This window comes from Schistocerca americana, chromosome 4, assembly GCF_021461395.2.
Source record: "Schistocerca americana isolate TAMUIC-IGC-003095 chromosome 4, iqSchAmer2.1, whole genome shotgun sequence".
NCBI classification, from domain to species: domain Eukaryota; kingdom Metazoa; phylum Arthropoda; class Insecta; order Orthoptera; family Acrididae; genus Schistocerca; species Schistocerca americana.
The window spans coordinates 240,529,349-240,543,027 of record NC_060122.1 but is presented as its reverse complement, the minus strand read 5'-3'; the positions used below and the strand labels follow the sequence as shown (position 1 = coordinate 240,543,027).

Genomic DNA, 13,679 nt, shown 5'->3' with positions numbered 1-13,679 from the left:
GAAAGTTGAAATAAGTAGTTCTCGTAACATGCAAAGATCAGCACATTCCTCAAACTGGGGAACTATCAAGAATGGGGTTCCACAAGGGTCAGTCTTGGGTCCTTTGTTGTTCTTATTATATATTAATGACTTGCCATTCTATATTCATGAAGAGGCAAAGTTAGTTCTCTTTGCTGATGATACAAGTATAGTAATCACACCTGACAAACAAGAATTAACTGATGAAATTGTCAATACTGTCTTTCAGAAAATTACTAAGTGGTTCCTTGTAAACGGACTCTCACTGAATTTTGATAAGACACAGTACATACAGTTCCGTACAGGGAATGGTATGATGCCATTAATAAATATAGACCTTAATCAGAAGCATATAGCTAAGGTAGAATATTCCAAATTTTTAGGTGTGTCCATTGATGAGAGATTAAATTGGAAGAAACACACTGATGATCTGCTGAAACGTTTTGAGTTCAGCTACTTATGCAATAAGGGTCATTGCAAATTTTGGTGATAAACATCTTAGTAAATTAGCTTACTACGCCTATTTTCACTCATTGCTTTCATATGGCATCATATTTTGGGGGAATTCATCACTGAGGAATAAAGTATTTATTGCACAAAAGTGTGTAATCAGAATAATAGCTGGAGTCCACCCAAGATCATCCTGCAGACATTTATTTAAGGATCTAGGGATATTCACAGTAGCTTCTCAGTATATATACTCTCTTATGAAATTTGTTATTAACAACCAAACCCAATTCAAAAGTAATAGCAGTGTGCATAACTACAATACTAGGAGAAAGGATGATCTTCACTATTCAAGATTAAATCTAACTTTGGCACAGAAAGGGGTGAAGTATACTGGCACTGAAGTCTTTGGTCACTTACCAAATAGTATCAAAAGTCTGACAGATAACCAACAAGTATTTAAGAAGAAATTAAAAGAATTTCTGAATGACAACTCCTTCTACTCCATAGAGGAATTTTTAGATATAAATTAAGGGAAAAAAAATAAAGAAAAATAAAAAACACAAAAAATAAAGTTGTTATATTAACTTAAGTATGTTGTTAAATTAACCTAATTATGTCATGTATTGGAAAAATCGACTCATTCCACATCATTACGAAATATCGTATTCATGATCCATGGAACTAGTATTAATCTAATCTAATCTAATCACTATTGTGGTATGCTTTTATGTACAGGTTGAATGGATCTTCCTTTTTCCACACCACATGACTCTTGCCCAAATGGTTCTCAATATACTTCCTGAGATACAAACCTACCTCTTGGGCACCTCGGCCTGTGGTACCTTCAAGCTTAACAAAGCAAAAGTCTTTTCAAGTAATATGTGAGAGAACTCCACAATTGTACACCTGCAACTGTCTTTTATAAAATGCAGTGTTGGTTGGGATTCTTGGTAACGGCAATGTCTTCTTAAGATCAGACATGATCATTTCAAACACTTCAACCTCCAACCTCTTTTACCCTTTGCATATTTTGCTTCAAATTAATTATTAATTTTTTGACATTACCTGTTGCCATTAACGTATTTTTGTGTAACTCCATGTCAATGCAATGCAGAGTAACATTTTCAAGCGACCCATCTTACATTTCTTTCAAATTTGGTACATCGAATGGTCTGGATGCGAGATGAGAAACTACCAGTCAGCAGAGATACGTCACAATTGTGAAGAAAGTTACAGGTCTGCCAAGTTCAAAAACTGTATGACATTTATATGCATCAGTAATGAGAGGTTTCTAATAACTTTTGCATTCAAGGTTATAGACCTTAATCTTTCATCTTGTATAACACTCCACTTTCAATTTTTTGAAAAAAGTGTACTGTATTGCTACAATATGCTACTATAAATGTGGTACATATCAAGATGGCGCACCAAGGTGTCATGACCAAATGTTTATTTTATCAGCATCAGTACACTATCAAAATGCAGAAGGTAGCATATAATATGAAACACAAGTAATTTAAAAAAAAAAACATTCATAAGTAATGCTGTATAAAAATTATTGTTTATATTATCGTAGTGGTATTATGAATTATTTACAGTGTAGTTTCAATGAAAAGGCAATAAAAATGGTTACATCTCATTTCACATGTCCCTAATTAAATTATTAATGTTCACCAGATCTGATGAAGGGGGAGAATATATCCTTCTGGTTGGTGTCACTGGCTACAGCCTTATGAGAATGTCGCATCTTCTGGTAAGACAAGTGTTTGGTATGGCAGGAAACACAAATGATGGACTGGAAGCTGGACTGTATTTCATCTGTTTCTTCATAAGTTTGTACGACACATGTAACCCACCAATAACTGTCATACAAACAAGCAACAAATCCATGTACGTCTGTTAACAACATTCTCTCTTCAATGTCATGCACAAAATGTTACAACTGCCTGCCTCCAAATTCAGATTAGGTAAGAGATAAAACCAACGTATCACCATAAGCGTGCAAACTTGGCCAGTTTAATGCTAAACGAATTTGATGAAAAACCAAAATTTTCTAAATGAGTGCTGCTTTCAGACAGAACAACATTTGTTATAAATGGTTGTGTTAATCATCACAATTGTAGCATATGGTGTTCAGAACACTAATGTTGTGCACAAAAATGTCTGTGATTTGTCAAAAGCAAATGTGTGCTGTGTGTTACATTATGACAAAATTATAGGGACTTTCCTTTTCATTGAAGGAACAGTTACAGGCATAATTGAGTAATGATTAGCAACAGCAATCCAAGCACCAAAACAGAAATAGTAATATTGTGACACTGGTCGCACAAGCCTACATAGTAATTGAAGAGTGTCATCTGAGGTATTTTTAACTGATGATGTCATTGGGAAACAATTTTTTTTTATTCTTGTAATACAAGACTGCCAGATTTCAACTTTGTCTTAACTTGCTCTCAGTCAGCCTGGTGAATGTCCTTTCAACACACCTCCTGTATCTCAATATTGATTTAACCAACAACAAATAGCTTTGTCAATGGGTGCACTTTGTCCTGGATAAGCTTCCTGAAAATGAGGCTGCACACTAACAACTGATTTAAATTAAGCAGAGCAAAGAGCACAATGTGCCTTCTGTTACACCGACGACATAGTACTGGAAAGTGAGTCAAAGTGGTGGCATGCCAGCGCGCAATTTTTTTTTCACGTGTCAAAGTCATATGACACGACAAACAAAGCTTAGTTATTTTATCTTCAGTTGAACAGTGTTTCAGTAATGCCTGTTCAAAATTCTGGAATTATTTTGGAACACCCTGCATGAAACATTTTTTTTTATTAGGCACTGATACTGATGAGAGTGTTATAAATGAAAATCTACGTCTCTGCCGACACACGCATGTGTGTGTGTGTGTGTGTGTGTGTGTGTGTGTGTGTGCTTTGTTATTAATTTCCATGTAGTTTCTTATTCTTGTTCATATATGAGTATGTGTGTGTTCTGAATATTACATACATGCCTTAGTATAACAAAATGCTTTTGTTGTTCCGAGGGTAATCCCAAAAGTAAGGTCTCCTATTTTTTTAAAAGTACATAGACCTGTTTATTTCTACAATGGTTTACATCAGTTTACAGCTTGAACATTTAGCTATTTTTTGACATAATCACCAAATCTGTCGATGCATTTTTGTAGACGCTGTGGCAGTTTTTGTATGCCCATGTCATACCAGCTCGCCGCCAGCTCTGCGGCTTTGGCGAAGAAGGGTGCCATCACTGGCGTGATTGTTGCTTGGTCTCAGGTGTAAAGTGGTATGCCCAGGTTTCGTCACCCGTGACAATTGAGTCCAGAAAGTTGTCCTGTTTGGCTGCACGGCGGTGAAGAAACGCGCGGGAAACATCAACTCGTTGCCGCTTGTGGTCCTCAGTCAGCCTGCGTGGCTCCATCTTGGGCACCCCTTCCGGTAGTTCTGTTTCCGTTAAAATTCTGTGAGCGGTGCTTCGGGAAACCTCAGGCACCAACATGCAGAGATCATCTAGGGTGATCTGCTGATCTCCATGCATGCTTTGCTCAACCTTCAACACTGTCTCCTCAGAAATTGATGGTCTCTTGCTCCTTTGTTCATTGGAAATTTCGGACTGAGCAGCTGCAAACGCTCTACAAAGCTTGCGAACATTTTTGACATCCATGCACGACTCACCACACACTTCCGTCAATTGGTGATGGATTTCAATCGGCACAGTGTACTTTGCATTCAAAAACCGAATAACTGCACACAATTCGCACTTGGCGGTAACATCCAACGGGAGCTCCATTCTCAATGGCTCCAAGCGAAGACTGAGTGCCTCAGCACGGCATGTGCATGTTTACACATAGCGCGTGAAGCACTCTTCATAACAGTGTGACTAATTGCCACACAAACAGAATTCTGTGCTTATAAAAAATTAGGAGACCTTACTTTTGGGATTACCCTTGTATTTAAACCATGACTGCTTTACTGAGTATTACAGTAGTCGAATTGTATATCATATTCTTAGCCAAAAACTGTTCATCTATTATGAATATACACATAAATGATGACTAACTGACAACCTCAGCTGCCGACAGATGTTGTTGATATACCTCGGTGTGGACAGCTGAAAATGTGTGCCCCGACCGGGACTCGAACCTGGGATCTCCTGCTTACACGGCAGACGCTCTATCCACCTGAGCCACCGAGGACACAGATGAACAGCGCGACTGCAGGGACTTATCCCTTGCACGCTTCCCATGAGACTCACATTCCCAACTGTCCACAATTCTACTTATGTATTGTACCTTATAGACATTTGCCCACCCACTCATTACTCGCGCATGCTTTGGCGATTTCCGTAAGAGTTTGGGCAGCCTGTTCGCATTCGCACAGACGAAGGTCAATGGCTGGGTAGCCTTTAACTATATATACGAAGACAGTAACTTGTTCTCGAAAGAGCAGTTACTGTTGATGACCATGCAGCTTTTCCCTGGAATAAATGATGACTAACTGACAACCTCAGCTGCCGACAGGTGCTGTTGATATACCTCGATGTGGACAGCTGAAAATGTGTGCCCCAACCAGGACTCGAACCAGGCATCTCCTGCTTACATGGCAGACGCTCTATCCACCTGAGCCACCGAGGACACAGATGAATAACGCGACTGCAGGGACTTATCCCTTGCACTCTTCCCATGAGACTCACATTGCCAACTGTCCACAATTCTACATATGTATTGTACCTTATAGACTTTTGCACACATTTTCAGCTGTCCACATCGAGGTATATCAACAACACCGGTTGGCAGCTGAGGTTGTCAGTTAGTCATCATTTATTCCAGGGAAAAGCTGCATGGTCATCAACAGTAACTGCTCTTTCGAGAACAAGTTACTGTCTTCGCATATGGAGTTAAAGGCTACCCAGCCACTGACATTCGTCTGTGCTAATGCGCACAGGTTGCCCAAACTCTTATGGGAATCGCCAAAGTGTGCGCGAGTAATGAGTGGGTGGGCAAATGTCTATAACGTACAATAAATATGTAGAATTGTGGACAGTTGGGAATGTGAGTCTCACGGGAAGCGTGCAAGGGATAAGTCTCTGCAGTCGCACTGTTCATCTGTGTCCTCGGTGGCTCAGGTGGATAGAGCATCTGCCGTGTAAGCAGGAGATCCCGGGTTCGAGTCCCGGTCGGGGCACGCATTTTCAGCTGTCCACGTCGAGGTATATCAGCAACACCTGTTGGCAGCTGAGGTTGTCAGTTAGTCATCATTTATTCCAGGGAAAAGCTGCATGGTCATCAACAGTAACTGCTCCTTCGAGAACAAGTTACTGTCTTCGTATATAGAGTTAAAGGCTACCCAGCCATTGACATTCGTCTGTGCTAATGCGCACAGGTTGCCCAAACTCTTACGGGAATTGCCAAAGCGTGCGCGGGTAATGAGTGGGTGGGCAAATGTCTATAACGTACAATACATATGTAGAATTGTGGACAGTTGGGAATGTGTGTCTCATGGGAAGCGTGCAAGGGATAAGTCTCTGCAGTCGCACTGTTCATCTGTGTCCTCGGTGGCTCAGGTGGATAGAGCATCTGCCATGTAAGCAGGAGATCCCGGGTTCGAGTCCCGGTCGGGGCACGCATTTTCAGCTGTCCACGTCGAGGTATATCAGCAACACCTGTTGGCAGCTGAGGTTGTCAGTTAGTCATCATTTATTCCAGGGAAAAGCTGCGTGGTCATCAACAGTAACTGCTTTTTCGAGAACAAGTTACTGACTTCGTATATATAATATACACATACACTTACAACAAAATGGAAAGGATAAATTGCTACTTAACATGTAGAAAAGGTGTTCGGTCGCAGACAGGCACAATTTAAAAAAAAAGGTATATTTAAAATTCTCACATATTCGCAGAATAAAAACAACCACAAGTGCATCACTACCATCTCCTGCTGCTAGGGCCTGACTACGACTGAGACTGACATGGGTAGCAATCTAGCAGTCTCCTGAGGTGGGTGATGGGGGTAAAGAGGTGGCATGGGGCAGAGAGAGAGGGAAGGATAGCAGGACATGGGCACGGAAAGATGCTCTGCTGCCTGAACAAGCATGCAAAGGTGTGGTTGGTCATGATACAGATGCTAGGTGCAATGTCTGGAGCTGTGCTGGGGTAGGCAGCAGGTTGTGAATCCAGATGGCACAAAATATGAAGCAGTCATAAAATTGGTGGGTGGCAAGTTCAGCAATCGGATGGTCCTGCTGTTTCTTGACCAGAGTTTGGTAGTGGCCATTCACGTGGACAGACAGCTTGTTAGTAGTAATGGCCGCATAAACTGTGGCACAGTGGTTGCAGCTTGGTTTGTAGATCACATGGGCGCTTTCACAGATGGCCCTGCCTTTGATGGGATAGGAGATGCCATTCACAGGACTGGAGTAGTTATTAGTGAAACTATGCACCCAGTCTTTTTATTTCTCTCCTTTGCTGCTACCTCGTCGTACTCTCTCTCCCCTGCCCTTTGTCTAACCTCCCAATTGCACCTAGGTGCCCTACTCTCTCTCCACCTCGTCTCTGCACGCTCCCCAGTAGCACTTCACCGTCCTTCACCCCTACTGTGCTATCCCTCCCCCTCCCCACCCCAACCTCTTCCTTACCCCACCCAGTTGCCTCTCCCCTGCTGCTACTGCTCATAGCCTTGCTTCACATGTGTGTTTGAGTTGCATTTGTGTTAGTGTGTGTGTGTCGTCTACTTTTGATAAAGGCCTTGTTGGCTGAAAGCTTATTTTGTAACAGACTTTTTTGTTATGCCTACCTGTGACTCAGAATCTCTGCTATATGCTGGGTAGCTACTATAATAATATTGTGTCATTACATACAATATACATATAAACATTATATATGACAAGAAATTATCTAGGAATGAGTGTGAATATTGGAACACTGCTGCGGATCTATGCCCTCCACTTGCCAGTGCAGTAGTGTATAAAATTCCTTGCATATGTGATCAAGTGTACCTAGTAACTACACACAGAAGGAAAACTCTGGAGGACAGCACTATTTAATTCTCGAACATCTGAAAGGATTAATGAAATAACTATCAGTATCAGTGGCGTTGAGAAACAGAATATCAGAACATATTCTGAACTCAATCATAATGAGGTATCATGAATAGAATGGCCTCCACAATGCCAGCCAGCACGGATTTCAAAACCATTGATCATGTGAAACCCAACTTGCACTTTTCGCACATGACACACTAAAAGCTTTGGATCAAAGCAACCAGATAGTACAGTGTTTCTTGATTTCTGAAAAGCATTTGACTCAGTGCCACACCCATGCTTACTCTCAAAAGTACAATCATATGGGTACCGTATTTACACGAATCTAAGCCGCACTTTTTTTCCGGTTTTTGTAATCCAAAAAACCGCTTGCGGCTTAGAATCGAGTGCAAAGCATGCGGGAATTCTGAAAAATGTTGGTAGGTGCCGCCACAACGAACTTCTGCTGTCGAATATATGTAGTGCTACACAGGCATGGTTTGTAGGCACAAAGATAAATACTGGCACCAAAACCTCTGCGTCAGTAAATAAATTAAAAAAAAAAAGGTGGAAGACGAGCTTTTTTTCTCCGCCCCGAGTTTCGACCACTGCATTTTCATACATTATCCAACAAAGTAAATACAAACTCCGTATTGTTCATCTTCGAATGTAGCAGAATTTCAATGTACTAAGAAAATCCGACTGGCAAGACTGTTTGGGATGTTTGTCAATATGGCCAACTCTACGTTCTGAAATTTTTCCTACCTGTGACAAGAGATGGTTGCTAATAGGAACTTTTATGAATTGTGAATCACATGCAGTACTCTCTTCACCATAAGAATAATATGAATATAAACATTTTGCCATGTTTTCTTTCGTGTTTGCTGCTATCTCATTTAAATCCTGCCTGCCTAATAAACTATGGAACTAGAGTGAGACAACAGCAAACGCGGAAGAATATATGTATCGTGTCATGTTTATATTCGTATTAAGTGATACAGTCAGAAATGAAGCACGGTAAGTGACTTGATTTTCAAATCTAACTCTAATTTCTGTGCAGAATTTGATGTACTAAAGAAGCAGCCGCAAAGATTTTCAAACGGAGAAAAATTTTCGCCTAACTCTCGTTCAGAACATGTTCTATCATATGCAGTCTATTATTTGGTTCTAGTTGATCATTATCAAAGAAAGCAGCAGTGTAAGTAACAACAAATAGCAGTCTCTTGGCATTGTTTCGCTAATGAGAAGATTCCTCTCTCTTTTTTTTTTTATTGTTAGCGGCAGTAGCGCGCACAAAAGCAAGCCATGCCACGAGCGGCGACAGTCCGTAAACATGCACTATCAGAATGCGACAAACAATGCATGACACAGTACAGTAATGCATTTTCAGCTTAGAGTGACGTAAACACCTATAACAAAGAAAACGGCACTTATCAGATCGAAGCAAAATAAGCAATAGATTCAAACCAGACGAAGCACGTGAAAAAGGAAGGGTACCCGTATAAATACGGACGGAGCGCCTGACGCATAGCAATGGCTACCTGGTAAAGCTTAACTGCTAAGTTTATGACTCGAACCAAACTACTGTAGCTGTATCATCATTCATTAGACCTAAATTGTGTCTCATATTACAATGGACCAACTTTGATTCGATTTGGAGGTGCGGCCTAAAACTTTTCTCTCCCCTTGAATTTCGAGTCTCAAATTTCAGGTGCGGCTTAGATTCAGGAAATTTTTTTTCCTTTATTTCGAGCCTCATTTTTCAGGTGCGGCTTAGATTCGAGTGCGGCTTAGATTCGAGTAAATACGGTAATCAAGTGACTCAACTGAGGACTTTTTGGTAGGGAGGACACAGCATGCTATCTTGAAGGAGGGTAATCATCAGATGTAGAAGTGACTACAGATGTGCCCCACTGAAGTGTGATGGGACTCTTGCTGTTCACGTTGTATATTAATGACTTTTCAGAAAATATTAATAGTAAAATCAGGCATTTTGCAGATGATGCAGTTATCTACAATGAAGTACTATTTTAGAGGAGATACAAAAATATTTAGTCAGATCTTGATAAGATTTCAACATGGTGTAGAGATTGGCAACTTGCTATAAATGTACAGAAATGTAAAATTTTGCACTTCGCAAAATGACTATAACATCAATGAGTCACTGTTGGAAGCGGCTAACTCATACAACTACCTGGGTGTAACACTTAGTAGGGGTATGAAATGGAATGATCAAATACGTTCAGTCATGGATAAAGCAGGTGGCAGACTTTGGTTTGTTGGTAAAATACAGGGGAAGTGCAATCAGTTCAGAAAAGAGACTGCTTAAAAATCACTCGTGTGAGCCATAATAGAATATTGCTCAAGTGTGTGGGACCTGTACCAGATAGGATTAATAGCAGATATTGGACTTATAGAGAGAATGGCAGCAGGAGTGGTCACAGGTTTGCTTAATCTGTGGGAGAGTGATACAGACATACTGAAGGAAAAGAACTGGCAGACTCTGGAAAACAGATGTAAACTATCCCAAGAAAGTCTAAGTTTCAAGAACCAGCTTTAAATGATTACTCTAGGGATATACTACAAACCCCTATGTATCGCTCACACAGGCATCATGAGGATAAGATTAGAATAATTACTGCACGCAAAGAGGCATTCAAACAATCATTCTTCCTGCGCCCCATACATGAATGAAACAGGAAGAAACCCTAATAAATGGTACATAGGATGTGCACTCTGCCATTCATCTCACAGTAGTTTTTAGAGTATAGATGCAGACATAGAAGCATTAATAACCACCTTAAGGAACACAAGTGAATTTTTCTTCAATTTTTCGACTGGGCAACACACACAAATCACCAGTAGCAGATCGTGCACTATGACTAGGCAATCACTGAATCTGTTAATCTGATACCATGGTTATTTCACTAAGCAGTCATTACAATCAGTCTGCTAGGACACACAGGGAGGCCCTAAAAATACAAAAGCACAGAAACAACTTTAACAGAAGAGGAGAAGTATGGAAATTAGAGAAGTGGGCTTTGATGCTAAATAAAGACACCAGTATCTACTCTTCCACCCCACAACCTCAATACTTCTTCCATGCAACAATCCCCAGAGCACAAAACAGCAAGAATTTGCAATATCATACAGTGATCCTATAATGTTACAAACTGACTGTTGCATGGATATTTGTAAAAATTTTAGCTCGTTGAGCTTCTTTGAGACTGTAACAGCTTTCTCAGTCATAATAGCCTCTGATGACACAAGTATTGAAAGACAAAACGTTGAAACAGAGGAATATGTCTTGGACCACAATCTAACACCTATAAAACAAAGATCACCAAGGATCCAAATACCAGCCTTGAAATCCTGCACTGTATGAATTAACATCTTTATTCCATGATAATTACATTTATTTTTTGTGTATACAAGAAATACAACCCTTCCACGATCTAACAAATGAGATGAGAATGATCTGATTTTATGTATGATATCAAGACGAAGCTGACTCTTAGGAATGTATCTTGAATTTTCATTAAAATGTGAGTTTGATTGTGTTGCCTTGAATCTACAAGGTGTGTGACAAAAGTAATGAGACTTATTTCTTATCTACCAAAGTTTTATTTTTTTCAAACACCAATACTGTCCCCTTCAAAGTAGTTCCCTTCGGCAGCTATACACCGATGAAGACGTTGCTCCCTGAATAGGTAGCAGTGCTGAAAGACTTCAACTGATCGGACCTTTAACATGTCTGTCACAGTCTTTTGAATGGTCTCCAGAGCCTTAAATGATGACCTTTTAAGCCTTTTTTTCAATTCTGGGAAAAGAAAAAAGTCACAAGGACTCAGATCAAGTGAATAGGGGAGCTGTGGAACAATAGAAATCTATTTTGAGGTCAATCATTCCGTAAGGACATATTTGTAAAATATTGGTTCACAATTTGTCCTGTAGGAACAATCTCATAAGAGCATGCATACATTCTGCATTTCTGTTAGTTTTTGAAGTTGAAGTTATCTCTGAATGAGGTTCATCTTCAACATGTTCCCGGTATACCGTGACGTCGACGTGTCGTATTGTAAGGCACCACATATACCATTTGTATATCTATACGTGTATGTTGTCGTTGTCGTCTCTTCTTTCCCTCAATTTTGTTAGAGCATGAGAAATGATTATGTTTGTGTTTACCTATTTGTTGTTGGCAACACACAACTACAAGGCCACGGTACCACCTGATTCCAGAATAGTTAGCTTAATATAGTATAAAGATAGTGGGTTTTGATGCAGTGTTATTTTATTTTTCACTTAATCTTTGAGACTCTAAGAACCAGCTACTCTTAATCAGGCCCAAAACTCAACTTGTAACAAGAGCACTTACGACCAGTCTGTCACAATATTAATAATACGTAAGGCTCTACATCACTATAAGAAAATATCACTCTTCATGAATTAACAAAATATAGAATAAACTTCTTTATATCTTTCCTTTTATTCAATCAAATGCTTTTAAATGTTTATTTCGCACCCACAAATCATTCACACCTCGATGCAGAGTGTAAATGTGTGCATGAAAAATAGTACACTGTTTCTGCTGATAACTACATATGAGCTTTTGGGTTGCTAGGCTACTTCGATCAACAGGATTTATACTGGATTTTGAAACTGATCTTTCTATCCAAACTTACATCCTCCACAATGGCCCATCAACAATGGGGTAACCATCAAATATTCTACCCTTTCGAGATAATTAAGAATCCACGTAAATTGTGTTTTCGCGAGTTTAAAGCAAACCATCAGCGGCATGAAAGCAGTCTTGATGGCGCAAACACTAGCGACGCTTAATAGCCTGTCACGAAATTGACCTGCATACATCTACAATCAATTCCAAGGTCATAATTTGCCCCATGCAATTATGTGCAATTGAACTTCGTCAAATCAATTACTTCTCGAATCGTAATCACTGATCCCGACACTGACCATTCATAAATGCACAATTAACACTTTTTTCCCCCCTAAGAGTATAAGAATGATGTCACGTCATCTACATAGTTATTAAAATATTATTCCAAATGACCTCAAACATTTATCGTCATTATATTTTAACAGTAATCAGAAAAATATTATTTATTACCAGAAGATAAAACATAACAGATCGCAAATTGCACGTAACTAAATGACAGCTTTGCATAGCGTCGGGAATGAATCACGCAAAACTGTACAAAGAAATGCCCAAAATCTCAATTTCTCCATACCAACTGACAGATACAAATAAGTTGTTCAAGACTTCATAGATCAATCCTGAACTGCAATATTATATCAGTCTTCCAAAAATGATTTGTGCCGGAGAAAAACTTGTGCTTTTGATAAGGATTTTTCCCAATTGGGCTGTCTCAGCTTTACAAAGGTCACACTTGCGGATTCCCCAAGTTTAACACAAAACTTGATGGCATAACATTGCTCTAGATTCTGCTGTGTCATTTATTGTAACACACAACAAAAACACAACTTCGCTGATGGTACTCTCAAAAGTCACGTGACGGATGTATGGAGCAACTTGGACTGAGCATCTGGACGTGATGAGTACACCAATCTACACAAGTAGAACATCACAGCATTGCCAGATTGCTCGCAGTGATGTCAGTCTCTTTACTTTTCTTACACACTTTGTGTATTTCTGCTCATTATGGATCCTGGGAAAATGATTGAGATGAAACTGTTGGTCATTCCTGTCTATGAATTCCAAGTACTTTAGGCTATAGTTCATTTTCCAATTTGTCAAAAATGGACTTGGTGTACCTTTTTGCTTCTGAGTCACATTCATCGTAGATTGAGGGGAAAAGAATCAGAGGACTGAAATCTTATCACCTGCTGCTCTTACTCCACTTTGTTTTTTTATTTTATAAATCTCTGGCTCAGTAGGATGATGGTCAGCAAATGTCCAGCTAATTCAGTATGGGTCTGTTTCTTTTCAAAACTTTGTTGCTTCTTGGATGTGCAGACAACCTTGTTGTAGAGGACTATGAAGTCTGAACAGCTGCAGAGCCAGTATCAGATTCCTCTGTAAGGCAGATGACAGACACAATGGCGAGCAAGTTATGTGATAACAGAAACACAACCAGAAACATCCGTTGCAGTAGCATTGTGAAGAAAAATCGTATGAGGAAGCAGCTTGCCTGTATAT

General features: G+C 39.7%; 2 non-coding genes across 2 annotated transcripts; both read left to right on the top strand.

The window, feature by feature from the left end:
* Nucleotides 1–5,590: 5,590 nt before the first annotated feature.
* Trnat-ugu lies at nt 5,591–5,664 on the top strand. The gene has a single exon. It is a non-coding gene; the product is annotated as a tRNA-Thr (tRNA).
* A 364-nt stretch (nt 5,665–6,028) lies between these two features.
* Trnat-ugu lies at nt 6,029–6,102 on the top strand. Its single transcript has one exon. It is a non-coding gene; the product is annotated as a tRNA-Thr (tRNA).
* The last annotated feature ends 7,577 nt before the right edge of the window (nt 6,103–13,679 follow it).